Source organism: Felis catus, chromosome E2 (assembly GCF_018350175.1).
Source record: "Felis catus isolate Fca126 chromosome E2, F.catus_Fca126_mat1.0, whole genome shotgun sequence".
Taxonomy (NCBI): domain Eukaryota; kingdom Metazoa; phylum Chordata; class Mammalia; order Carnivora; family Felidae; genus Felis; species Felis catus.
Genome location: NC_058382.1, coordinates 52,167,824 through 52,193,351, shown reverse-complemented (window position 1 = coordinate 52,193,351; position 25,528 = coordinate 52,167,824). Strand labels below are relative to the sequence as shown.

General features: G+C 44.5%; 1 protein-coding gene and 1 long non-coding RNA gene across 6 annotated transcripts in view; one reads left to right on the top strand and one right to left on the bottom strand.

Moving 5' to 3' along the window:
• Positions 1–25,528, bottom strand: part of WWOX (WW domain containing oxidoreductase) — a 983,070-nt gene that overhangs the window by 809,928 nt on the left and 147,614 nt on the right. The window lies entirely within an intron of this gene.
• Positions 7,489–13,394, top strand: LOC109494640. Its single transcript, XR_002149635.3, has 5 exons — positions 7,489–7,651; positions 9,260–9,321; positions 11,395–11,542; positions 12,758–12,819; positions 13,074–13,394. It is a non-coding gene; the product is annotated as an uncharacterized LOC109494640 (long non-coding RNA).

Here is a 25,528-nt window from a genome sequence, read left to right as displayed (position 1 = left end):
GAAGAAACGTTAGCCCGCAGATGGAAACCTGGGGATCCGCGTAACAACCAGACGGCAATTTTCATGGTCAACTTCTAAAACTGTCCAAACAGCGGTCTCTGACGGAAATAATGAGAAGCCTCTGTGCTATTCCCAGGTCCCCTGTCCTGCCTCAATTGCTGAATGTCAGCCCCAGACAGCTCAGTTATAATGACAGAAACATAACGTAGTTCACGCAAGTGGCCTTCAGTGGGCAAATGTTCAAGCACATTAAGGTTTTAATATAATTATAATTATAGAACATGTTCAACCAATTAACCACAAATATGCTGTTTATCTGAAAGGCTGCCAACACTGTGAACTGCAGTCAAAATAACATTAGGCTGTGGTCCTTAAGCAAAGAATACACACTGAATCAAAAGAGAGATCAGAAGGAAAAGGCCAAAATAAATATTTTATCTGATATTTTATGAATATTTCCTCAAATGCCAGATTAAAATATGTCATTTCAACTTCCCATATATTTACTTGATGAAATCAGATTAAGTGAGTTCATGACACTGTTGAAAAACATCATAAACCAGAAAGACAAAGAGAGAGAGAGAGAGAGAGAGAGAGAGAGAGAGAAGTGTATTTTGTAAATCTTGGCAGTCAAGTTCCCCTAAAGTGAGCGTAAGTATAACATAAATAAGAAATGGCAATTAGAACAAATCATATTTTTAAGGTATTTAGAAACTTCTCCTTGCTCCTTGTACCTTTCTTAGTTACAGCCACCAAGAGTTTAAGCAAAATTAAACTTTGCCTTAGCAACTAAATACGATAAGCCTTCTCATAACTTTCCTCTAAGAAAGAATTAAAAAAAAAAAAAAGAATCCAGTTGTACGATTTGTATATACACAATTTGTACTGCTGTAAAAGCATATTTTGAAAAGTGCTCCGTAAATAATTAAGCTATTCCTTTTACCATACTTCCTATATTACAGAAGTCATTTTCCCACCAAGAATCAATAAGTCATTCCTCACACCAGTCATTTTTCTCCATTTAACGGAATGGACGAAAGTCCGACACTGCAAGTTACATTACCTCTGAATTATGTGTGTAATTTAAAATTCAAAGTACTACACTAAGGAGCTTTTTAGACTGACCACTCTACACTCTCGTCATAAATATGGTCCCTTGCAGACCCTTCTGACAGATTTACAGAACAACAGGAGTTTGAAACAGTTAAGCCGTGAGCCCTACAGGAAAAGCCACGCTCGGTAACAATGCCACAGGAACAGTCTCCTTTTCAGAGGAAGCGCAGGGCAAACTGTCATATATCATTCCCCAGGAAACGACTCTATGTTTTTAGATTAATGGTAAAGCCATTCTAGAGCGTTTTAACTTTAATTACAAATAAACACGTGGGCAGATATTGACATGTCAGTCTGAAGAGTGCTCCCTAAGTAAATGCCCGTATGATGTTTGCTTGACCAACCCCAAGTCCTCCAGAGAGAGAGAGAGAGAGAGAGAGAGAGAGAGAGAAAAATGGAAATGTGTGTATCTGTGTGTGTGTGTGTGCACGCGTGCGCAGCAATCTCATTTTAAAGAATTAATAGAAGTGACTTTAAATACCTGTAACTGAATTCATGGGCTGATAAGCTTCTGATTATCAATGAGATACAATTACTTCACTCTTCACGAAAATAAAAATAAAGTGACTCCTAAAACTCTCAATGAATATCCTCAAATCTGTGATAGGCTGACTCATGCTGTAGACTCGGAAAACTTGAAGAAAACACCTGTCAAGTAAAGGGCATTTCTCTCCATAGTACACATTATTTTACTCAGTGCCTCCTAAAAAGAACCAGACCCACTCACACCCCCAAGCTAGTACGAAAGAAAATGAGACTCCCCAACACTGTGTTTTTCAAATACTGGTTACGTAGAAAATGCAACAATAGGTTTGATTTGAGAACTGGGATGTATGTATACACTTGGATCTCTTGTGCTTTCTTGGGTTCATGAAACGACCCCTCTACCTTTACGGGAATCTGGGAGTTTCCCTGTCCCCTTCGTTCCGGGACAAGGGAAACCGTTCTTCAGGAAGGCACTATCTTGGATCCCCATGGCAGAAGGTTTCTCAGAACACTTCATCTTAAGAGCTGCTGCTCATTCCCAATGCCCAGTAGCCCAACAACCTTCCCCCCCCCCCACCTCTTTTTTTCATTAGTAAGTAATTCTGAGAACTGTACACTTTCCCTGATGTGGAACAATCTTAGACCACTGGAGCCTTACTAAATCACTCTAGGACATGCCTTCTCTGGGTCATCAAAAATCAACTTTCCTGCCTAGGTTTTATTCTTGCCAATTTAGCATTCCCAAGACAAATCACTTAAAAAACGCCTTAAAAATCATTAGCGCTCATTTATTCAAGCCTGAAGCGGGGGAAGAAACAGACTGGCAAAGTTTCGCTGCCAGCACCAGGTAAAGTTCTCCCCTCCAGCACTGTGTGCTCCCAGCAAGACTTCTTCGAGAGCCGCCTTGCACCGCATTTCAGCCAGGACCCTCACTCTCTCTGGCTCCCAGCTGCCAGGGCACCTTGTGTTAACTGAGAATTTGGGAGAAGAGCAGAACCTCCCTGCTGGGTGTTAGTTTTGCATGGCAACAGGCAACGATCTCAACTTGTGAGACCCCAAGGATAATTCTTTTTTCTTCCCATCTCCAGGATGGTATTTTTTTTCCTCCCTTCTTATATTTGTTTGGACTTCTTCCCGCTTGAAAAATGCGCCAACGTCCACCCAACTGATGGATGCTTGCGGGTGAAATACCAGATCTGAACAACTGTATACCGACAGAGCCTGTAAATTACAATCCAACGCGGTTAGTTCAAATAAAAGGAAATTTCATCTAAGGGAAATGATACTCTGGGAATTGTCGTTCTCCAAAGGATTACTTCTAGGGAAGTAAGACTTATAAAGGGAGATGTTGCAAATGTATCGGGCTCCTCTAGGATATAAAGGGTCACTATGATTGTTCGGGCAATGCTATCGTGTAGAAGGATGTATTACTCGTGAAAGATGGACAAGACATATATTCTTCTCCTTTGATAAAACAAAATATTGCTCTGTGAACAGGCTTGTTGCTTCCAAACGCATTTTATTCAAACAACCACCAGGACCATAACTTCACAACAAAAATCAGACCAACCTAGATCCACCTGCTGTGAATAAAACTAACACGACTTTCATTGCCATAAGGCACTGGCCCTCATCAGACCCTCTCAAACATTTCCCTCAGCCATTCATACTATGACTCAGTAATAAACTGCACACACATATATATACAAACATACGTATATATGTATGTGTGTGTGTGTGTGTGTGTGTGTGTATATATATATATAAAATAGGTGCTGCAAAAAAAAAAAAAAAGATAAACTCATAAATAATTCGATGCACTGTCTCCTGCCAACTGACCATGTATCATTCATGTTGCAACTGTCATACTAAATAAAAACTTTAAACTATTTCCTTTTTTTTTTTTTCCATTAAAAAGCCCAGGCTGTAATTGGAAGCAATTGTATGAACTGTCTTGAATGTAGTAGGCTTTCAGAGACGGATTGCTTAAACTTCCTGGTTAAAAAATATTCACCAGGAATGGCTGACTGACAAAGAAAAAAAGTTAGGTAAATCTTAGACAAATGTTTTCCTAAAGGGTGTTTCCAAAGCTGCGTCACTATCATAATCTCTAACTAGATAACACCGAACGTGAACAAAAGAGCTTCAGCCCAAACTTAGGGAAGACAGGCTGTGCTGGTTTCTTCAGACTTTTTAAAAATATGCTGTCACTGTAACACTTCTTCTTTTCATGCCTTTTACAGATAATTACTACCCACACGGTCATTAAGATAAAAATAATACAGAAAAAAAGATTTATAAACCTAGTTTAGTGAAACGATCAAACACATCTAATATTATCAAAAAGTATCTAATCTTTTCTTCAAAGATTTGACTTACTAACTCAAAATCAGAGGAGATGGCCCTCCTGGCCTGGTCTCTGCCTTGGCCCCTGTACCTTGACTGAGCCGGTTCCTTGTGAAGCCACTGGAAACAGGGCACTTCGAGCCCTTAAAATGTCTTAGATGCAGAGGAAGAAAGCAGCAAATGTGTGACATCTTATAGAGGACAGCAAATACTGTTAGCTTTGTTTTCAATGGTAACTCGGTTCCTGCTGAACTGAGTCTCTCTCCGGACCAGTGGCGGGTCAAAGTTACGGCTCTTGTTCATGACTCCATGACAAAGGATTCAAAATGAGCTTGGTACCCAGTAACAGATCAGGCTTTAACCACCTGAGCTAACAGTCCTTCCAGCAGACATCGAGGTTTAAGGAGAGTCATATATTGCTTAGGCAATTAGAAATCATTAAGTTTCAAAAGCAAAGCAAAACAGAAAAGCTAAGCTATCTGAAGCATCAGGCCTCATCTGCCAAAGGGGAGAAGTTCGTCTTATTTCATTTTTCCCTGCGAAACGCATCACCAGTTCCCACGTTTCCAAAATCTCTTGTTGTTGTTTTGAACGCCAAGGTCAAGCCTACCATATCTTGTCCCATTATGTCACCCAGTGGCTGATTCCCACCCAGTGATCAAAAAAATAAGCTGGAGCATGACCCCACTGGGGCAGTGACATAAAAGCATGGGTGTCCAGCATGACAAGGAGCCGTAAGATAAAACAGACTTTCTAACTTGGAAAAAAGAAAATCGGGAGGTTTTTATTTTTTTTTTTCTAAATAAAGGAGAAATTAACTATGAATGTCTTGAGTGGTTATGAAACCAATATACCTTTGGGATAACAGTAGAAACAGCTTAAATTTTTTTCTATGACACTCACCTGGTCATATTTAGGGTGGCTTCATTGGTATGAGCAGCAATTAATAAGAAGCCATTCATTGACTCATTTTTGTGTTTTAGTTTACTGTTCCCTTACACTTCTAAAAGTCTGCCCATATATATTGTTTATAAATCACACCAAAAATACATCAATTAAAACCACAGTTATATTTTCTTTTCAGGAAGGGGGGGGTAAAAATCAAGTCCTAGAATCTGACTTTCACGTTTTACTTAATTACAAACAAAGACATAACGCATTATTTTTCTGTATCCACGAGAGGCAGGCAGACTGCAATTTTTATTGCATGTTAAGTTTTCGCTAGATCACAATATTATTAAGCTTTAAATCAGAGGATTGGTTTCTTCAGCTAAGCCTAACAATACTAGAAAGTAAAAGAAAGGAAAAAAAAAACACCTCATCTGGGGCTGTAATATTTGCTGAAAAAAATCTACTTCAAAACATTAATCAAATTTTTCGCCTACTGGGCAACCATATGGAAGAGCAGCATGTGAATCTCACAAACTTGCTGATCTCCTGTAACTGGGTGCAATTAATTACGCCGGCTGCATCCATCTCTTGGATTTTCGCCTTGTGAAAAAAAAAAGTATTTATTGCAACAGCTTTTACAAAACAAGGGAATGAAAATCACAATTGATTAATGAGCTGAATGGAAATATTTCCGTTAGCAGATTTTTTAAAATGAATAAGGATTAATACCGTGGGTAGAAACGAACACACGTTGTGATCTCCCTGTACTTTCCGGGCCCCCCAAAAAGGTGGCGGGAGCGTGGGTAGTGAAGATGCTGAGGAACGTACCATGCATAATTCACTAGCAGGCTTTGGATCGCAAGTAATAAAGCCTTAAACCAGTGAAGTAATAAAGAGGTTGGCTTTACAAGATACTATCCTGGGAGACAAAAAGCTTGTTCTTTGATTTGAAAACACAGATATTAAATACTCAGTGGGTGAGGAACATCGCAGGCCTGACAAAGAAGGGAAAGGAAAGTGGCCCTTAGAAAAAAAGCAATCTACTTTGTCCTTAGCTATTTAGGCCCAAAGATTGCTACACATATGGTCCGGTTATTGTTTTAAGACCCCTTCATAAAAGTGAGCATCTGAAGGGAAGGAAGGATGGCAACACTGTCCTTACCTGCTGGCTAAAGGGACAAACAGTACATAATGGCTGCCTTGTGCCCCACCAGCGCACAGCTCTCATGCATTTGCCTTTTCCTAACCGTCGGAACCCGTGACTCCAGCCTTCCGGGAGCCGGCTGCTTGACAGGCACGGGGGTCACCATCCTGCCCTCCGTGCGGGGCCCCGGCCCCAGGCTGGAGGGCCCCAGACCAGCAGCTGCTGCCCTCGGTCCCTCTCTAGAACGGCTCTCTAGCCGGGCATTAATGACATCTTCTTCAAAGCACCCTTACTTCAGGACCATCAGGTCCAATTTCTCTAAACAGCAAACAGCAGAGGAGACCAGTCTCCGTATTTGCCACTTGTTAAATACTTATCTGGACAAAACAGAGCAAATGCTAAAGGTAGGTGGAAGGAACATGTAAGCTGAGAGAGATCAAACATTGTAGAGCTTTCACAACCTGTGAAGCAAAGAGCCGCAAAGAAGGACCTTTGCAATTCAACTCTTAGGCCAACTTTTTACTTCACTGCACCTAGTGTATTGAAACTTCTACCAGGAAATTCTACAAAGGGCTTGTTAAAGAGGATTTTTAATAATTTCACTAATGCCCACATGACACGTGGGGCCAATATATTTGTTCCTTCGGGACAATCACCTGAAAAATGAAAGCACCCGAGAAAAGAGGAATGAAGTTTTATAAAACGAAGGTAAGTCATGTTTTTAAGTGACCTTATTTCATCTCCAACAACTCATTCCAAATATGGTCTATATTTATGTTAACACAAAAGTTCAGAAATTTTGATGCAGTGGACGAGAAAAAAAAAAAAAACACGTGCACTTTAAAGTAACAAGCAGATCTAGGTAGACAAGAGATTCCAAAGGCCAGCAATTGGGGAACTGAATAGATAACTTAAAAAACTCTTTTATTAAAATCATTCCAGTCGAGAATCAGAAATGCTTTATAATCAAAGAAGCCGCTGTTTTGAAGAAACCATCATCCAGGGAAAAGTAGGAGGAGGTTACCAAGAAAATGTGCTTGGCTTCTTGAAGAGGGGGGAAAAAAATCTAATGGGAACTGAGTGGTCCAACTCCTTAAACCAGTGACCCTGCCAATGTATGCCACTCCCCACCACCACCTAGTAGACGACTCGAACACCTCCTACGTGCAATGGTTGTTGGCTTAAAAGTTTAAAGAGCTAACAAAATGTTTTAACGAGATACAAATCTCAGAGATCATTAATCAATATGTTCAATGTTATTTGTGATAATTCATCATGACATGATATTAATGGGTTACTGTACCCTTCAGAGGTGAGATTAATGCAAATGAGCTGCCACAATTAACTTTACTGCTCCCAACTCACAAGAATGGACAGATGATTATAAATGACAACTATATGTCAATTACAATATCCAATAAAGTGAAGCTTAGAGAACAATCCGTCTCCTTTTACTGCTCTTCCTTGACGTAGCTGAATTTAGCTCAACCCACTGTTGTCACAATGTAGCCATTGTTTGGAGGAGGGGTAAGGGGTTTGGCTTGGCTTTCCACCACCCCCCTTTTTAATTTTTCAGTTTCTTAAGAAGTGCTTCAAAAATACCCATGTAAATACATTTTCTGAAGGAGGAGAGCCACAGGAAACCAGGAATAAATGCCTCATTCATTCTATGTGAGTTAAAGAAAATTGTATCCATTTTCAAATTGTAGCAGCAAGGCCAGCAAGGAAATCACCTACCCAGCTGTGTATAATATATTTACTCAATTAAGGAAGGAAGACATTAGCACAGCATCCTGAAAAGGCTTGAGTTTCACTAAACAAAAGTTATTAGAGGATCACTCTGTTGAAGTAAACAGGTCGGAAGGTGGAAAAGCGGGTATGAGGCCATTGTCAGAAAGAGAGGTTTAAACTTCTTAAAAGCGTAGACCCACACTTGGGGCGTCCGTTAATACCCAGGTACGTACACTGCCTGCAGAGTATTTTGATGCCAAAATCCTTCTTCCTTCCATGGGTAGAGGGCTGAGAGAAGCCTCTCTGGTGCAGACCAGCCTATTACAATGCTGCCTCCTAACCGCAGATGCCCTCACTGGCAGGTGCGCCCAGTGGCTCTTGAGTGTTGGCTGCTAAGCCACAACTACCCCCTTCTGCTTCACCTGGGGCTGTGCCCACTAAGCCTCCTTCTCTGGCAGAGGCTGGCTAATCACTGCCTGCCAGCCAGCCAGACCCTTGTCTCAAGCAGCATCCACGCTCCAGCTTCATAGTCCAGAGCTCCGCATGGGCGCGGGTGGAAGCCGGGCCACTCCCCCTGCCCTATGCCATTTTCCTCACCCCCCTTCTTGCGAAGGCGCAACGTCCCAGATCAACCGAACGAGAAGCCTGCCTTGAGCTCTGCTTCCAGGAAGGAGCTGCAGTGTGACTTACAGAGGCCCATACTTTGCCAGTCATCAATAAGAAACCACCCTACGCATTCCTTTTCTGAAGCCATACTCAGAAAGGACTTCTTCCTGAGGTCTCCAGAGACATCTAAAAATAAAATTATAACGCAAGACTGTAAAAGGTTCACAGTGGAGTCTGGAAGCGACACCTAGGACTGTCCAGGATATAAGCCCATGTCCTGTCTGTGGCCAAAATGGCACTCATTTCTTCATTAGGGAGCTGGGCCTCCCAGACTCCACGTAGGGCCAGGCCTTGGGACCAAAGAACCGCATCCTGTGGGTCATAAATGATTCAGGGGTAGCACTTGCCTCAAGCCAGGCCAATCCTATTCTCGCTGCGGCTTTTGGGTGGGGACAGTGAGGGAAATGGCTTCTTGCTGCCGTTGCGGAAGGGCTAGTCCGTATCAGTGGCAAGCTTGATCCCCACTCAGAAAACTCTCTTGGAAGAACACAATTTTTAAAAAAATCAAAATCAAGAGGTTAAAGACGGGGCCCTCATGACATAGTTAAGCTCTGGGACAAGTAGACTCTACACCAGGGGCTGGCAAACAGACCACTGAGCCCAATCTGGACCTCAGCCCCATGTTTTCAAACAGCCCAGTGTCTAAAAATACATGTTTAAATGGCTGAAGAAAGAAAGAATAGATTTTAACACGTGAAATATTACATGAAATCCAAAGCCTGGTCTCCATAAGTAAAGTTTCATTGGAGCATGGCCACACCTGCTGGTTTACCCATCGTCGTTGTGGCTTTTCTTGCTACAGAGGAAGAGGTGAGTGAGTATTGTGACAAGAGACCACGTGGCCCACAGTGCCAAAAATATTTATTATCTGTCCTATTACAGAGAAAACTTGCTGACTTTTGCAGAAAACTTTACATTCATGAGCCGATAATGACCCTTTCCAGGTAAGCTAGTTTGAACTCAGACTCTTTCATGTACAAGGAGAGCATCCTGATTAACTATTCGTAGCCCCTCCCTCGAACCCAGACCCCTCTGCCCCCCAGTCTGTTGGAGATCCCCAATATAAAGAATCAATATACAGACCAGCTGACTGGCTGTTTCTCTCACCTCATCCTTAGAGGTTATTGCATTTTTTTTTTCAATGAATGTCACAAAGTATTGAAATGTTCACCTTAACACATGCAAAATACAGAAAATCAACCATTCCAACTCATGGGAAATTCTAAGCCAAACACTGAAATATAAAGTAGATTAAAGGTGGGGAAATAAACTTTTTTTTTTTTTAAGGAAAGCATTTTATTTTTGAAGTTTATTTATTTATATATTTTTTGAGAGAGAGAGAGAGAGAGAGCGAGCACACGAGCGAGCAGGGAAGAGGCAGAGAGACAGGGAGACAGAGAATTCCAAGCAGGCTCCCCACTGTCAGTGCAGAGTCCAACGTGGGGCTCAAACTCACAAACTGGGAAAACATGACCCAAGCCAAAGTGGGAGGCTTAACTGAATGAGCCACCCAGGTGCGCCCAAACTTTTTTTTTTCCATGTACTTGAAGAACATACTGAATCAGAGAGGAAATCCCACCACTGCCAAAGTGTGGCCCCCGATGGGGAGAGCCTACCATGGTTAGCCGTAATGGCCCCGAACATTCTAGTCCCGGCTCAAGAAACTCAGGTGCCTGGTGAAAACACAGTGTGACTTTGATGACTTTTACAGAAGATCGCCACGAGGCGAGATGGGAGTCATCCCCTTCATTTCTGGTTTCCTGTGTTCCATCAGGAGATAGTTGCAGGTTGGAGTGTCTCTTCCCTCTTCCTGGCTGTGCTCACCTCTGTCTCAGGACAGGAGCAGTGATCACCATGCAAAGAGATGCAGGCTGCCTCCCTGGACCCCCGGCTCCGTTAGCTCAGGCTTGTCAGGAAGGTTAAGGGCCAAGTTATTTTCTTTTGTGAAGACTCAAGGGTATCTCACTTTTATTTTAACAATATGAAGACAACTTTTGTTTCCTCCTGTAACCAATCTGCTACACTAGATCCTAATAGCTCTATTACATTTTCCATACATTCTCCTGGCATGGGGCATAAACAGGCAAGACAGCACCGGATAAATCACAGCCAGCAGCAAAGACATTCTCTCTAGGGAATGAAGGCTCCCATTTAGCATCTTAACTCACTCCCTTTTTTGGAAACACCGAGTCACAAACGAGTCTCTCAAACCGAAGAAATTGAAATTGATTTCTTAGGGTAATAATTAACCTTGGAAAATAACTACGAAAGGTTGCTTATTAATTATTTTTTGTAATATACTTTGGGAATATTTCCTTTTTTTTCATAAAAGATGGAGACAAAAGTAGACACATTTTATGATCATATAAAATGTTATTGGATTCCTATTTTATGGGAGAATGAAACTCACTTAATTTGCAAAATGCTCGATATGAGAGGGCAGGGCTCTCCCCCCCTCCAATCTCCCCCCCCACACACATAGCTTTTTCAAGACCCTTAAATATCTCTTTTTTAAAACAACACAATCCTTCTGTTACTTATTTTTCAACACATAACTGCAGTAGAGTTTTTAATACATCTGTCCCTATTTAAGTCTCCCACTGTTTTTTTTCTACTTATTCAAAAAAGAAAGTCCTTTTCATCAGAATTGCTTACAGGGCACTCTGGTGACGCCCTCATTCTCTTCTCAGGATGGAAACAGGAACGGTCACTAAGAAACTTGTTACTATCCCAAGTAACGAAAACATGGGAGCTAGCATGATACTATAGATACAGAGGTAGATACTATATACACAGGGTTGGATACGATATACACAGAGGTGGATAGTATATATACAGAGGTGGATACTATATATACAGGGGTGCATACAATATATACAGGGGTGGATACTACACATATAGAGGTGGATACCATGTATACAGAGATGGACTTATGTCCTGCAAGCAATTTAATCCACACACATACACACACACACACACACAGAAACTGCCAAGACGATTCTTTTTTTTTCCTTTAGTCACCTGCAAAGTCCTCTAACGTAATCACAAACTCATCAAGGTACAAGTTAAATCACGTAATAGACATTGCCCCAGATACTACACGTCTGTTGGATCACCAGGGGAGAACTCCAAACATTAACAGGCTAAGAAATGTCCCCCAAAGAGGTAAGAGGTAAGATTATTCAAGGTGTCTTACTTTTCCCTTCCTTTGGTGGTTGAAAACATTTTATTCTGCACTGTTTGCAGGGAGGGGGTGTTTTGTTTTCTCCAAAGAGACAGACAAACACAAAAACAATTGCGTGGAATCAAGTTATGCGAACATCACGGAACCGCTTCTTGAAGCATTCCAAATATACGTTTTTGCTAATTAATTAACAAATTCAAGCTGGTTAAATAAAACCTTCTTCCAACACCTCCTATTTAATTGCAGTTTGGCACCAACAAATATATATCAAAATTATAGTATTTCCCCTGACAGGAAGCTCCTTCCTTCCACACACTATTATGACTCTCTGCAGAGTAAGCCAGAATTGCTGACAACCTTGAACACTGCGACAACAATATTACTATACTTGGCAAAGAAGTGCCCTTGCGGCGAGAGAAAAGCTGTAATTTTGACTGTCACTTCACATTACACTAGATATTATTTCACTGTATACACATGCACACACTCACAAACTCTTAATAGACTACAGTTTTCGCGCTGTCTGCCTTTCCAATATAAATGGCAATATAACACCAGCGCACCGCCAATGGAATCCCGGCGAGAAACAAATGGTTTGCATTATGGAAACATCGTCGGAGGATGCCTTTTAAGGCATATTTCATTCCTTTGTCCCCTACTCATGCCGGGTACACCCCAGCATCAACTTCGTAAGCTAATTGCTTTGATTATCAAGAGAATTTCAATTTTTTTTTTAACCTCTGTAGAGGACAAGGTTATCAGTAACAAATCCTAGGCTTGAAAATCCCCATGACATGTGGCCAAGGAGGCACCACATGATTCTTAACGTTTTGGACACTCTTCAAGTCCGATGCCTGATTTGGAGAACTTCCAGATTTCAAAATGCATCCTTCCCGTGCATTTATTCTGCTTTTCTCTCGGCGAGGAGGAGTCTGTTAAGGGGCAGCGACCACTGGGCACGTCGCTGCTGAACCAGACTGGCACACGCACAGCGACCCCCACAAATCCCGCAAACTCTGCACACCGTCCCTACCAGAGAGCAGAGTGTGTCTCTGCAGAGAACTGAGTGCAACATATGCTTCCTCCCCTCTAAGCTCACGCTGAAGCAGATTGGGCCGGGCTCCCTACTGGGCCCTGCCTCCACCCCCAGCTTTGATTTACAAGATGGTATGGTGACATTCCCTCTATCTGTCCAGGGCAAGGAATTCTGTGATGTCAGTGGGAGCTGCAAGTGGAGACCCCAGAACCCAGAGCAGAGGTCAGGAGGACTGAAGAGGTGGAGGAATGTGCAACGTGCCCCAAGGAGAGATGCTAGGCACGGCGGGGAGGTGGGGTAGGGCATGGCTCTGGACCTCGCCTTTAGGAAGGGGTCCGCCCCTCATATGCCCCTGGGAGGAGAGCCACAGAAAGCCCGGGCAGCCAGGCTATCCGACAAGGAGACAGGAGCTTCTTTCTCTACTTAATCGCTGCTGTCCGCCCCCACCTCACTCCGATGTTCTTTTCTACCCTCAGATCAGTATTTCCAAATATTAAAAGAAGATATAAACTCAACTGCACTGAATCGAGGGGAAGCAACAGCCAACTCTTTGCCCTCCATCGAGGGAACGCACCCGAAACTTCACCGTGTCTGCTGACCACACCAAATTTAACAAGGTTCACAAATGAACTGGAGTAAGTTTCCCACAGTGACACATTAATAATAAGTTCCTTATCCCATCTATCCCAAGCCATGAATATGTAATGTTGTAAAATGAGTCCTTTTCACACAACAGAACCTCAGACGTGAATAAATAAAAACTATCCATCACAAGCCTGTGAAAAATTAATGAGAGTTCGGAGACGCAAGGAAAAATGGGGACTGAGGAGAGATGGCCCAGTTCATAAAAGCCTCCCTAACTTTCGGGTGGTAAATATCTTCGCCTCCGCCCCTCGCGCACTGCCAGGTGAGGGCACAGGACAGTGACGGTCCACCCCACCCGCTGGGGTCTACTCAGCATCTGAGGACTTGGCTGCAGCATGTCACCGCTGCGGTCACGGCCACACACGCTTGACCCCCATATTCTGACGGTGACCCCACCCACAGGGGCAGGGCCCGGGCCTCTTGATCGAATTATTTATAGTTCACGACCAACCTGCTTCCAGAAGGATCTGAGGTTGCTCACGGCCGTTAGGAGAACGGAAAAGCAGCAGGCTGCTGTAGGCACAGCTAAATGCTGGGAGACGGGAAAAGCCCTGATTTGTCCGTCTTTCCTACGAGTTGCTAGGGACACGTGGCACTTGTCATTTCCATTGTCATTAGCAGCACCATCAATGCCACTCACTGGCGATGTGCCCTCAGCCACGGCTGTGCTGGTGCCATGCATAGATGAGCCCTCAATCTCTCAGTCTTACTCCTTTTGACCGACTGGGAGACTGAGTCTGGGATTAAAGAACTGAACTTCCCCACAATCGGAGAGCGGGTGGGGATCACACTCAAAGAAAGGGGGTTCTCACCCGGGGCTACTCGTTACCACTCACGCGATCGGGTGTCCTGATACCGCTTCTGTAACCTCTCATACCCACTAAAGGGCCTTTGATGGACAAACCACTGGGGGTGAATGTCTTTTTCACTGGATTTTTCTGGGGCTGGAAGTGTTGTATCGAGGGACAATCGCCATAAGCAAGATTCCACAATGAACCGATCGGGGCAATCCTGTCGACCCCTCCGAGCCCCGTTCTTCCACCTTCCACTCCAAAGTAGAGACAGTGAAGTACGTGGTTAATGGCACCGTTACTCGGAGCACCCTGTGCTGTTTTGTTTTTAGCGCTCTGCTTCTGCCTGGGGCGACTGCCTCACCACCCTCTCCACCTGCCTAAATCAGTCATCCCTAGAGATGCACTTTTGGGCCTGTGACTCCCGGTGTGGCTGAAGAGGCCCTCCTCCGCTCCACCACAACACTCAGCACACTCCAGCAGGGAGGCCGGAGGCTGCAGGTGATGGCTGTGGACCAGCCAGGCAATGTCAATGAGGAAGGGAGGGCAGGTGACACCCCAGGGTGTGTCACCCCTGGGGGAGGGCAGGTCACCCCTGGGGTGACACCCCAGGGATGGGCGAGAGTGAGCTGACCTGGAGTGGATGCCCCCTGTCCCTCCAACTATGACAGCCACTGAGCCCAGCTCAGCTCTGCGAAACATGGGGCCAGGGTTCCTGGAACACTGGCAAGTTGTGGGGGGACAAACCAAGAATCAACGTTTTGAGTAAACGTTCTCCATTTCAAAAATGAGGGGTGCCTGGGTGGCTCATGCAGTTAAACACTGACTTCGGCTCAGGTCATGATCTCACGGTTTGTGGGTTCGAGCCCCACGTCGGGCTCTGTGCTAACAGCTCAGAGCCTGGAGCCTGCTTCAGATTCGGTGTTTCTCTCTCTCTCTCTCTCTCTCTCTCTCTCTGCCCCTCCCCCTCTTGACTCTCAAAAATAAGTAATTGTTAAAAAAAAAAAAAAAATGAAACATGAGGGCCAAAGACACACACTTGCAGGCTGGATTCAGCCATGGTTTAGATCTATAGTCAAATCTTCTCTCCGCAGGGGACGCTGTGTCAGCCACATGTAGGCAGGAGCCTACCACATGGGCAGCACTCACTGCTTCCTAAACTGGACTGATTCACATGGTAACCTGAAACTAATGGACCAGAAGCACAGGAAATTAATACAACCAAAAACAGACCAAAAAAGGGGAAAAACTGTCGGGCTACTTTTGAGAATGTTACTTTTCATCTCTGCAGCCAGTAGGGACTCGGTATACTTCTGCGGAGGGCTGCTTGGGAATCCACCAGGCACTCAAGGAAAAAGAATTTCTGTTACTTTCCCTTCCCCAAAGAGAATCCCCGATCCAGGGAAGGAAAGCAGTGAGGGACAGGTGAAACAAGAAGTCATCGGGCTGAGAGTTAGCTTAGTAAAGTCCAGAGTCTAATACGCCAGGAAGGACACAGAGCCTGAGGCCAAAACACAGGACTATGCTAGAAAGTAATCAACCCCTTGTCTCTGAGGCACAGAGACTCAACATCCTTACTCTGATCAGCAACACGGAATACCTGATGCAAAAAGATCTAATTCTGCCAAAATCCTACAGGGCTCAGGGGCGCAGGAAAGGTACAGCTCAAGGAAGACAGGAACTATGTACTGTCTGAGCTATTAAATGATAGAAAACTGGGGCGCCTGGGTGGCGCAGTCGGTTAAGCGTCCGACTTCAGCCAGGTCACGATCTCGCGGTCCGGGAGTTCGAGCCCCGCGTCGGGCTCTGGGCTGATGGCTCGGAGCCTGGAGCCTGCTTCTGATTCTGTGTCTCCCTCTCTCTCTGCCCCTCCCCCATTCATGCTCTGTCTCTCTCTGTCCCAAAAATAAATAAAAAACGTTGAAAAAAAAATGATAGAAAACTATGTAAGGTATGAAATCTGCAAAAAGAGGGGAAGCCGACCTCACTCTGACCTCAAGGGAGTTTACAAACCAGTAGGGGAACCACGAAGAGTTCAGAAACTAATATAATACAATTTGTTATATGCTAAATGCACCAAAGACCAAAAAAAAAAAAAAAAAAGGCATTTGGAGGGTAGGAAAATGTGGTGCTAACTCTGAGCAGCTACAACCTTGAAACACAAAGGGTTTCAAAGCATGGGCAGGAGTCAGACATCAGGAGACAGGAGGATGGTAGGGGAGGGGGCAGGGAGGGTAAAAATGGGGAGTGCCATCCCAGCAGAAGGAACAGCAGGAAAGGAACAGAAGCAAGAAAAGATTCTAGTTCAGCTGAAGTGCAGGGTACAATGGGAGAGTCCATTAGGATGTTAGGAATATATTTGCTTGTAATTTGAAAATCAGCCATTTGCAAGGCAAGCAGGACACCTCAGTTAAATGCGGGGTTCTCCAGTCCAAATCGGCCAATACAATCATGCCAGGACAAATTCCTTCCCGTCCGCATCCCTGACTGCCAGATCTAAATCTAGATGCCGACAGATCACTTCCACTTGGAGGCCTCACGGGAGCCTTGAACCCCACACGCTACCGTGGACTCCTGTGTTCCCATCCACTCCTTGTCCTACATCCCACATCATGGATGGCTCTGCCATGTACTCCACGGTCCACGGATCACTAGCCTTCACCCTTCCTTCTCCACTGGCCTCGAATATCACCCCCTACAGGTGTTGACCATATTGTGATTTCAGCTCCTTCCTACCTCCCAAACCATCTCCTCCACTCTGTACCCAGCGCAACCACGTTTGTGCAGACACCTCTCGCCTGGGCGACCTGAAGCATCTGCCAGCAGGCCCCTCCACCCTCGTTTCTCACCCAGCTGCCAGAATGGACACCTGCAAGGCAGGTCCCATAATTTCACACTTCAGCTCCAAATTCCTTCTATGGCTTCTATGGATGCAGTAAATGTCTACTGAATGAATGAGTTGTCTGAATACATGCTGCTCTCTGTCTGGTCCAGTGGAGGCCAGGCTCAGGGCGGAAAAACACTTCTGTGCGGAGCTGGACAAGGAACCAAGTGAGTTAATCTGATTTCCACACCACCCTTCAACACTGGTCCTTGGGAGAAACTTAGCAGGTGCAGCTGAATGGGGAATACGGTGGGAGAAGCTGGCTGGGACCAACTGAGGGAAGAGTTAGATGCCAGCAAGTTTGGACTTGACTGCTACCCAAGGGGAAGCTCATGAATGGTTTTCGTCATGTGGACGCACCCAGATCTCTACTACGGTAAGGCAAAGGACAGCATGAGAGGAATCGATTTCAGAAGGGATCCTGGGAGGTGCAGAGACAGATCAAACATTCTGCCACTGACAAAAATGAGACACAATGCTCAGAATTAGAGTGCAGATTGGGGGGGGGGGAGAGGCTGCAAGAAATTGCCAAGGAGAAATCACCTGCAGTCAATGACCATTTACTGGGGTGCCTCTGAATTTGAGATGGAGCCCTGATGACAAACACTCAACTCTTCACTGTACCTGCTGCTGAGGACATCGCCTTGTGGAGGTAGAAGGCAAAAGGAAACCATGCTGCCCCATTTCTCACTGGCTCGACCTTTCTAATTGCAAACAACAGGCATAGACTGTCATGGAGAAAAACAGCATTGTTCTTATTGTGATGTAGCGTTATTACTCTAATTGCCCTTACGAACAGCTACAATGTCCTGGACATTTCCCATCACCCACATAAGGTGCTTGGTGCTTTACAGGAACATCTCATTCAGTCTTCAGAAAGCTTGGACTTACTCTGCAGGTGATAAGGTAGACGCTATTATACCCACAGCGGCAGATTCAAGAGGGCCACAAATTCTTCGACACTTCTATCTCGGAAAGTGGGTGTATGTCTGTTCCCCTTGAATCAGAGTGGGCTCTGTGGCTGCTTTGACCACAGGAGTAATATCATGCCAGTCTCTAGGCCCAGACCTTAAGAAACTGCCAGCTTCTACATCCTGTCCTTTAGAACACGTTCTCTGGAAGCCCTGAGTCACCACATAAGAAATCTGCCTCCGCTAAGACTGCCATGTCAGAAAGCCACGCACAGGCGTGGGAGGCGAGAGGCCCAGGTGACCCCAGTATCCTAATCACCCCCAGGAAGGTGCTATGCATATGAGTGACCACCCTAGACCAGCTGAATGCCAGGAACTCATCCACCAACAGAGTGCCACTGAGAGACCTTGGTCAATGCCACAAGGAGTAAAAAGATTCATCCAGTTGAGCCATGGCTGAATTCCTAACTCAGAAAAATCACCAGGCAAAATGAATTGGTTGTTGGTCTAAGCTTCAAAGTTTAGGTGTAAGGTGTCATACAGAAATAAATAAATCCATTTTCTTTTTACAAATAAGCTAGCTGTGGCTCCAAAAGTTTGACGAGCTTATCAATGGTCTCCTGGCTGGGATGGGAACCTTGCTCTGCCTGACACGGAAGCACACAATGTGTATTAGGTAATCCCTGAAAAAAATAAAAAAATAAAAAAATAAAGCCAGACAGGAAAGGCAGACTAACAAAATTCCCCAAGCTCTTTGGACTGCGTGCTCACAAAATGCCTCACCAGGCCCCTCCCCCACCCGCCGCCATTAACTTGGTAGAAAAGGTTTTCACTGCTGGAAAGACTGAGCTCCTTAATGACCAAGAAGTAAAGGCAAATCTGAGGACAAGAGACAATCACTCATCCCAAAGCCTCCTCCTCAATGGGGCAAACAAACACTGAGCTCCCATCAGGAAAACAAGAAAAGGGGACATTTAACTGAATTACTACATGCGCTCTCTGCCTACACCTAGATTTTGAAGAACTAAGAGATGTAAAATTCTCATGACTGGCTCCCAGGATCTTTCGAGATTTCCAGTAATATTCAAATGCTAAAGCAGCCCAGGGGTGATAAATATGGGCATGCTTCTAGGTTACAACAATATGAAACTTCAGCAGATTGTAGTTTCTATGAACGAGATGCTGGAAGCAAGAGTGAGTTTACATGGGCTTGTGATTTGCTCTGACAAGATACACACGCTCATTCCTTCAACCTAAGCAAAATTCCCAAGACTAAAGCAGATTTTAAAGTCAGGTGGACGAGAAGACCATCTGTGGAGGGGATGATACATAAAATCATCAAAAGTATTTTTTTTTTAAAATATGGCTCAAAATGACATAGAATAGCATCCACACATCTATTCTCAGTTACCTGGAAAATGGGATTTAAAATAATGGGCTTAATATGGGTGGACTTCCAGAGTTCTAGGAGATAACATAAAAATCTTCATTTAATATCAGATTATCCCAGATTAAACAAAAAAGTGGAAACCACTAAAGACTGGTAGGACTATAAGACGATGGGGCCTTTCAGAGCAACTGTTTTACCCAAACAAAAACAAGGAATTTGACAGTGAATCCACTTAAGTTTCCGAGGAAAAAGTATTCTACCTTTTGTTTTTTGTTTTTTTTTTTATTTTTTTTTTAACGTTTATTTTATTTTTGAGACAGAGAGAGACAGAGCATGAACGGGGGAGGGTCAGAGAGAGAGGGAGACACAGAATCTGAAACAGGCTCCAGGCTCCGAGCTGTCAGCCCAGAGCCCGACATGGGGCTCGAACCCATGGACCGCGAGATCATGACCTGAGCCGAGGTTGGACGCCTAACCGACTGAGCCACCCAGGGGCTGCTGTCTTTTTTTTTTATAATGTTTATTTTTGAGAAACATTATTTTATAATGTTTATTTTTTATAATGTTTATTTTTGAGAAAACATTTTATAATGTTTATTTTCTCAAAAATAGAGATGGGGCGGGGGTTGGGGGGGGCAGAGAGAGAGGAAGACACAGAATCGGAAACAGGCTCCAGGCTCTGAGCTGTCAGCACAGAGCCGACGCAGGGCTCAAAGTCATGAACCATGAGATCATGACCTAAGCCAAAGTCAGGTACTTAACAGATGGAGCCACCCAGGCGCCCCATCTGGGAAGCTTCACTTCCAGCTCTTTCACGATGGATCGAGGGATATGGAGCACCTTAAGATTCCTCTTCGGTTCCCTTTTATGTCCCATTTTAGAAGATACATCATCCTTAAAGGGGCCAAAGTATCTAAAGACCAGACAAATGTCCAAAAAATACACAGGCCCATCAATGTAGAGGAAGTGATTTATAACCAACATGAAGAATTAATTTAAGAAAGCTGTAAAATATTCCAGCTCGTCACTTTGAAAATGGGCCAAAATAATGGCTGCCTTTGCCGTAGAATAAGCTGTGAAAAGAGTATCAGCGTTGGGGCCAGACGGCCTTGGGATCTGAGTCTTGGGACCAATGCTGATGGTGACACAACTTTGGGTAAGGCTTCACGCTCGCAAGAGCTTCCATGTCTAGATCTGCAAAAGGCAAGCCCACCGCAGAGGGCTACAAAGAGCACGGAAAGGCACCTAACAGGTGCAGAGTAAGAACTCAAGGATTTGAATACCCATCATAGTGAGGCAACAAAGTGTTAAGAACATGGGCCTCAGAGTCTGGCAGCCTGGGTTCTAAAGGGTTACTGCCACCATTCATTTACCAGCTGTGTGACCTTGGGTAAGTTAACCAGTCTCCCCATTATAATTCAGAAAAGACGGTAATAAAGGCACTCTTGTGCTCACCTGTAGGAAGAGGATGGAAGTACGCACCTCACAGGACAGCTGTGAGGGTGAAGGGCACTAGTGAATGGACAGTATACATAATTAACAGTATTTCACTGTTTGCTGTTATAACTGTTGTACCTTCGATGTATCAGACGCTGTACTTATAGCTTTCTCCGTATCAGCGCTTAGCACATTTCTCCTGTAACGGGCCAGTAAATGCTTTAGTAAATACTTTCGTCTATGGGAACATATGTGGTCTCTGTCATACAGTCTTTGTTTTTTTATTTTTGTTTGTTATATTTTTATGGGTCTGGAAAAGCAGGCTTGTGGGCTGGATTTAGCAAGCAGGCCACAGTTTGCTCATGCCTACCTAGCTCTTTATAACCTCTGTTACTGATTTGGTAATTTTCAAACTGTGAAGAATCTAAGATTTCACCCTATTTGTAATCTAAGTAGCCAGCTGCCACGTGTTGTGAGAGCTAGTAGAAGACACGAGACTCCAAGGTCAGATACAAAGTACTTGTTGCTCACAAGAGTGCAAACAGTGCAAAGTCCATTTCGGTATCAGCTCCAGTCACCTCTGTCCCCCGGTCCCACAAGGCTGATGCAGAACAGGTGGATGCTGCACCCTTACTGGGTGTGAGTCATGGAAGAGAAACAGTGAGACGAGGAATCCAAATCTTTTCTCAGGCAAATCAACCTCAACTTAGTGCTGGAGGAAGACATTATCTTCCATATACTAGACAGCAAACAACCCTCCCCTCCGCTCCCATAGGAAACACTATCTCTATCGTCCTGTGTTCTTTACTCCACAGAATTCCTTGAAAAGATAGTCCAAAACGAAAGCTGTCACTACCGTTCCCAAGATGTGCAAAGCCAGGAGAGACCAGAGGAACTCTGTTTCCCCACAATGATCAACGGAAGAAAAAAACCAACGCTAACTAACACTAGCTTAATCTGAAGATCCTTCCTCTGAACTAATCAAGCAGATTTATATTTTCTAAACAGTGCTCTCATGAAAAGGAAGTTGGCCATTTCAAGGCTCATGCCACTGAGATTAAAAGTTAGATCATACACATCTTTTCTGCTGAAAAAGTGCCTTTAGTTAAAAACAGAAACCAATTTGTAAATGTGAATTAAATGCATACTCTGCAAAAAAAAAAAAAAATCTGGTGAAAGGGGAAAAAAAATTCTTATGTGTAGATATAAATGTTTCCTGACAGACGTAAATGAAAACTAATATGGTGACATTTTTCAAATTAGCCATTGGAAAACACTGTGTCCGTGTGTGTGTGTGTGTGTGTGTGTGTGTGTGTGTGTGTGCTTTAAACAGCCTAAGCATTTTTTCAGTTAGGTTGGTCTAGGAAAGTATTTATGAAAAGGATAATAAATAATTAATTCTACTGGCTAGGAGCTTCAACTCCTTTCTGCTCCGACAATATACATTGAAATGCTGTTTAAATTATAGGAGCAAATTGATTCAAAAGGCTTCCATTAGTGAGCTGGCAAACAGGTTTGAAGCTGGCTAATAAATTTTAGATAAAGATATAGCCTTTGATGAGGACGGCAACGCCAGAGTGCTGAACTCCGAGTCACCAGTTTGTTAAACGGTGGCTGAAGTCTAGATTTCTCCCTGTCTCATAACTCACTGTGTTAAGCATCGGCAGAGACAAACCGGAGTGCCTGCTGTGTGCACAGAGGCTGCTTATGGGGCTCGGAATAACATATGATCCAGACCTTCCTCAGTGTCCCTTCCTGAGTCTCTGTTCTATCAGGTTTTCCAGCACATTAATCAAGGATAATTAGGCCCACCTGTGACATAAAAAGTTCCACCTATGATATGCCTTGCAGCCTAAAGTCATGTCTGAGATATCTATTAAGAAAACTCCTTCATCAAAATCAAGAAATTATGTATGAAGCTCTTAATTCCATTCGGACACATGTCCTTTTAGCTGGATGCAACCTGCTGGCCTAGGTTACAGAATATTATGCAACTATTAAAAAGAATATGTTGAAACTGTACTTACTGGCTGGAAGGCAGATCTTGTATACTATCTAGGGATGGGAACGTATGTGTCCACTTACTTTGGAGAAAAAGAACACAGTCTTCAGCGTGTGTGTTGCACATGTGAACGTGAACAAAGAATATGCAAGAATACACCAGCTATTAACTATGATTACCAGGGAAGGAGGCAGGGTTGAGGGGAGGAATACAGAGTAAAATGAGGGAGTTTAAGTCCCCCTGTATACAGATCTACACTTAAAAAAAAAACTGCTCAAATAAGCATGCATTTCTTTTGTAATTGAAAAAAAAAAGAAATCTAAAACCAAAGAAACAAAACTATAAGATGGGCAAGCCATTTATTCTCTTCACTTATTTCCACCTGGCTCCTTTGGGGAACCTGCTCAACGGCTGGACTAGCTTTCTTTCCATCCTCCCTTCCACCCACGTAACCCACTGACCATCCTAGGAGATGGTGGGCTAGGAGGACGCAGTTTGGGAATCACCTAAACCTGGAAGGCAATTCTGGCTCTGCATGGTACTGGGTCGTGCGCTTCCTCTCCTGCAAGTGCAAAACTATTGCTGGAGGGACCGTGAAGGCAGGCAGCAGGATCTCAGGACAGCCAGCTCTGGGCAGAATAGGCCATGCTCAGCTGCAACAGTGAATCGGGCTGATAACACTGAAGCCCGTGACAGGGAAGTGATGACAGACGACTTCAAATGTATACAGTCTCAAGTTTGCTCCACTTACCGATGGTGGGGAGTGGGAGTGTTTTTTTGTTTCGTTTTTTTGTTTTAAGGAATACCATATTCTCCTTTGCTCCATTCCACGAAGTCATTTATGCAATCCCAGCCTGCCACAGGAAAGGCGGAATTTACAGATGAAAATCCCAGAGAACTTATCCTAACTGTACAGGGACCTGAAGGAGCCCGGGTGAGTAGGAAGAAGGTCCGCCAAGGCCAGTCTCTGAAAGAGACCATGGCCAGTGGACCCCCATGGGCCTGATGCACATGCCTGGGTTTCCCAGCCGGTGACTGCATTCCTCGGGGGCTCAGCACTCACAAGACCCTGCAAACGCCACCCCCAGCAAGGCACACAAAATGCGTTCCCGTCGGACCGCCTCCGGGAAGACTCATCAAAGTTACTGACACTTAACACTCACCTTCAAATTTTAATGGGCTACAAAATAAAATACCCAGATTGTGCAAACGGAGAAAATGAAGTGAAAAGTTAGAGTTATCCATTTTTAATTAAGTTCTTAATTATATCACAACAAAACAAGCAATTAATTTCCGCGCGGCTACATTAACCACTCCACACTTAAGCAAGGCCGAACGACTAAAAAGTATGTTCTCTTCTGGCTCAGATAAACAGAAGATAGAAAATTACATGTGTGTGCATGAGGGAGAGAGGGGGTGAGGGAAGGGGCAGAGAGAGAGAGGGATGGATGACGGGAAACAGTAACTGGCATGTACCCAGCATTTATCAGGTACCAAGTGATGTTTCAAGTAATGAGTCTAGCGACATGTGGTCATTCCTACAGCTAATCCTCACGCAACCCGCAACCCGATGCACTGGGTACAGTGTTACTTCCACGTGACTGATGAGGAATCTGGAAAAGAGGAAAATCAAGGCGCTCGCAATGTTGTTCCTGCAACGAGTCAGTGCAGAGACAAAATGGACTCGTGGTCTAACCCCAAAGCCTTCTGGTGACTGCTACGCTATCCTGCCTTCCCAGGAAAGCAACAAATAAGAAGAACAAAGGCAGATGTGGGAAGCTACAGGAGGGGCCACCAAACCTCTGCCAAGAACCAGACAGTAAATATTTTGTGGGATTGGGGGGCCATAAGGTCTCTGCCCCGACGGCTGAACTCTGCCATCATGGTGCAAAGGCAGCTACAGACAACGTATAAACAAAGGAGTGTGGGGCTGTGTTCTAATAAAACTTTATTTACGAACACTGAGGTTTGATTTTCATTTAATTTTCACGTGTCACAAAACACTATTCTTCTTTTGATTTTTTCCTCAAACATGTAAAAATGTGAAGCCACTCTCAGCTCTCGGGCTGTACAAAAACCCCAGCAGGCCAGACTGGGCCCACGAGCCGCTATTTGTAGGCCCCTTTCCGTTAAGGCCAATACAACATAAGGAGACGCGCTTGTTTAGGCTTTAACATCAGACAGGCCTGGGGCTGAGTTCTGTAACCTTGGGCAAGCTCCTTCACAGCTCTATGCCTCAGTTTCCTCGCCTGTAAAATGGGGTAACAACACCTACCACACCATTTTATTTTAGAAATAAAATTACACATGAGGCGAGCCCAGCGTTGTAGGACACAGGACAGACAACTTCCTTAGGTATCCCGTTCCCTCAACAAAGCACTTAAGGAGTCCCTATCTTCCACCAGGAACTATTTGAGGAAGTGGGGAGGCAGCTGTGGAAAAAAAGCAGACAAAACTTTCTGCCCTCATGGAGCTGTCCTTCTGGGGCCAAGTCCTTCCCCGTGGGTGGGCCCGGCCCCCTGAAGAATGAGCCAAGACACTGGGGTGCTGTTCTGTTGTTAACCATTCCTTCCAATGTCACCCCACCTGCAGTGCAGGGCGAGTCTCAGGTAGGGGAGAACACAAAGACGGACAGTGCATGGATGTCAAATGACTCCCACTGTTTTGAGGATTCGGGCAACAATTATGCTCCCTTGGGATCCGGGATGTACGAGTAACAGAAGCAGTGAAGGGGCGCCCAGGTGGCTCAGGCGGTTGGGTGTCCGACTCCTGATTTCAGCTCCGGTCACCACCTCGAGGTCACTAGATCGAGCCCCGTGTTGGGATCCGTGCTGAGCATGGAGCCTGCGTGGGATTCTCTCTCCACCCCTC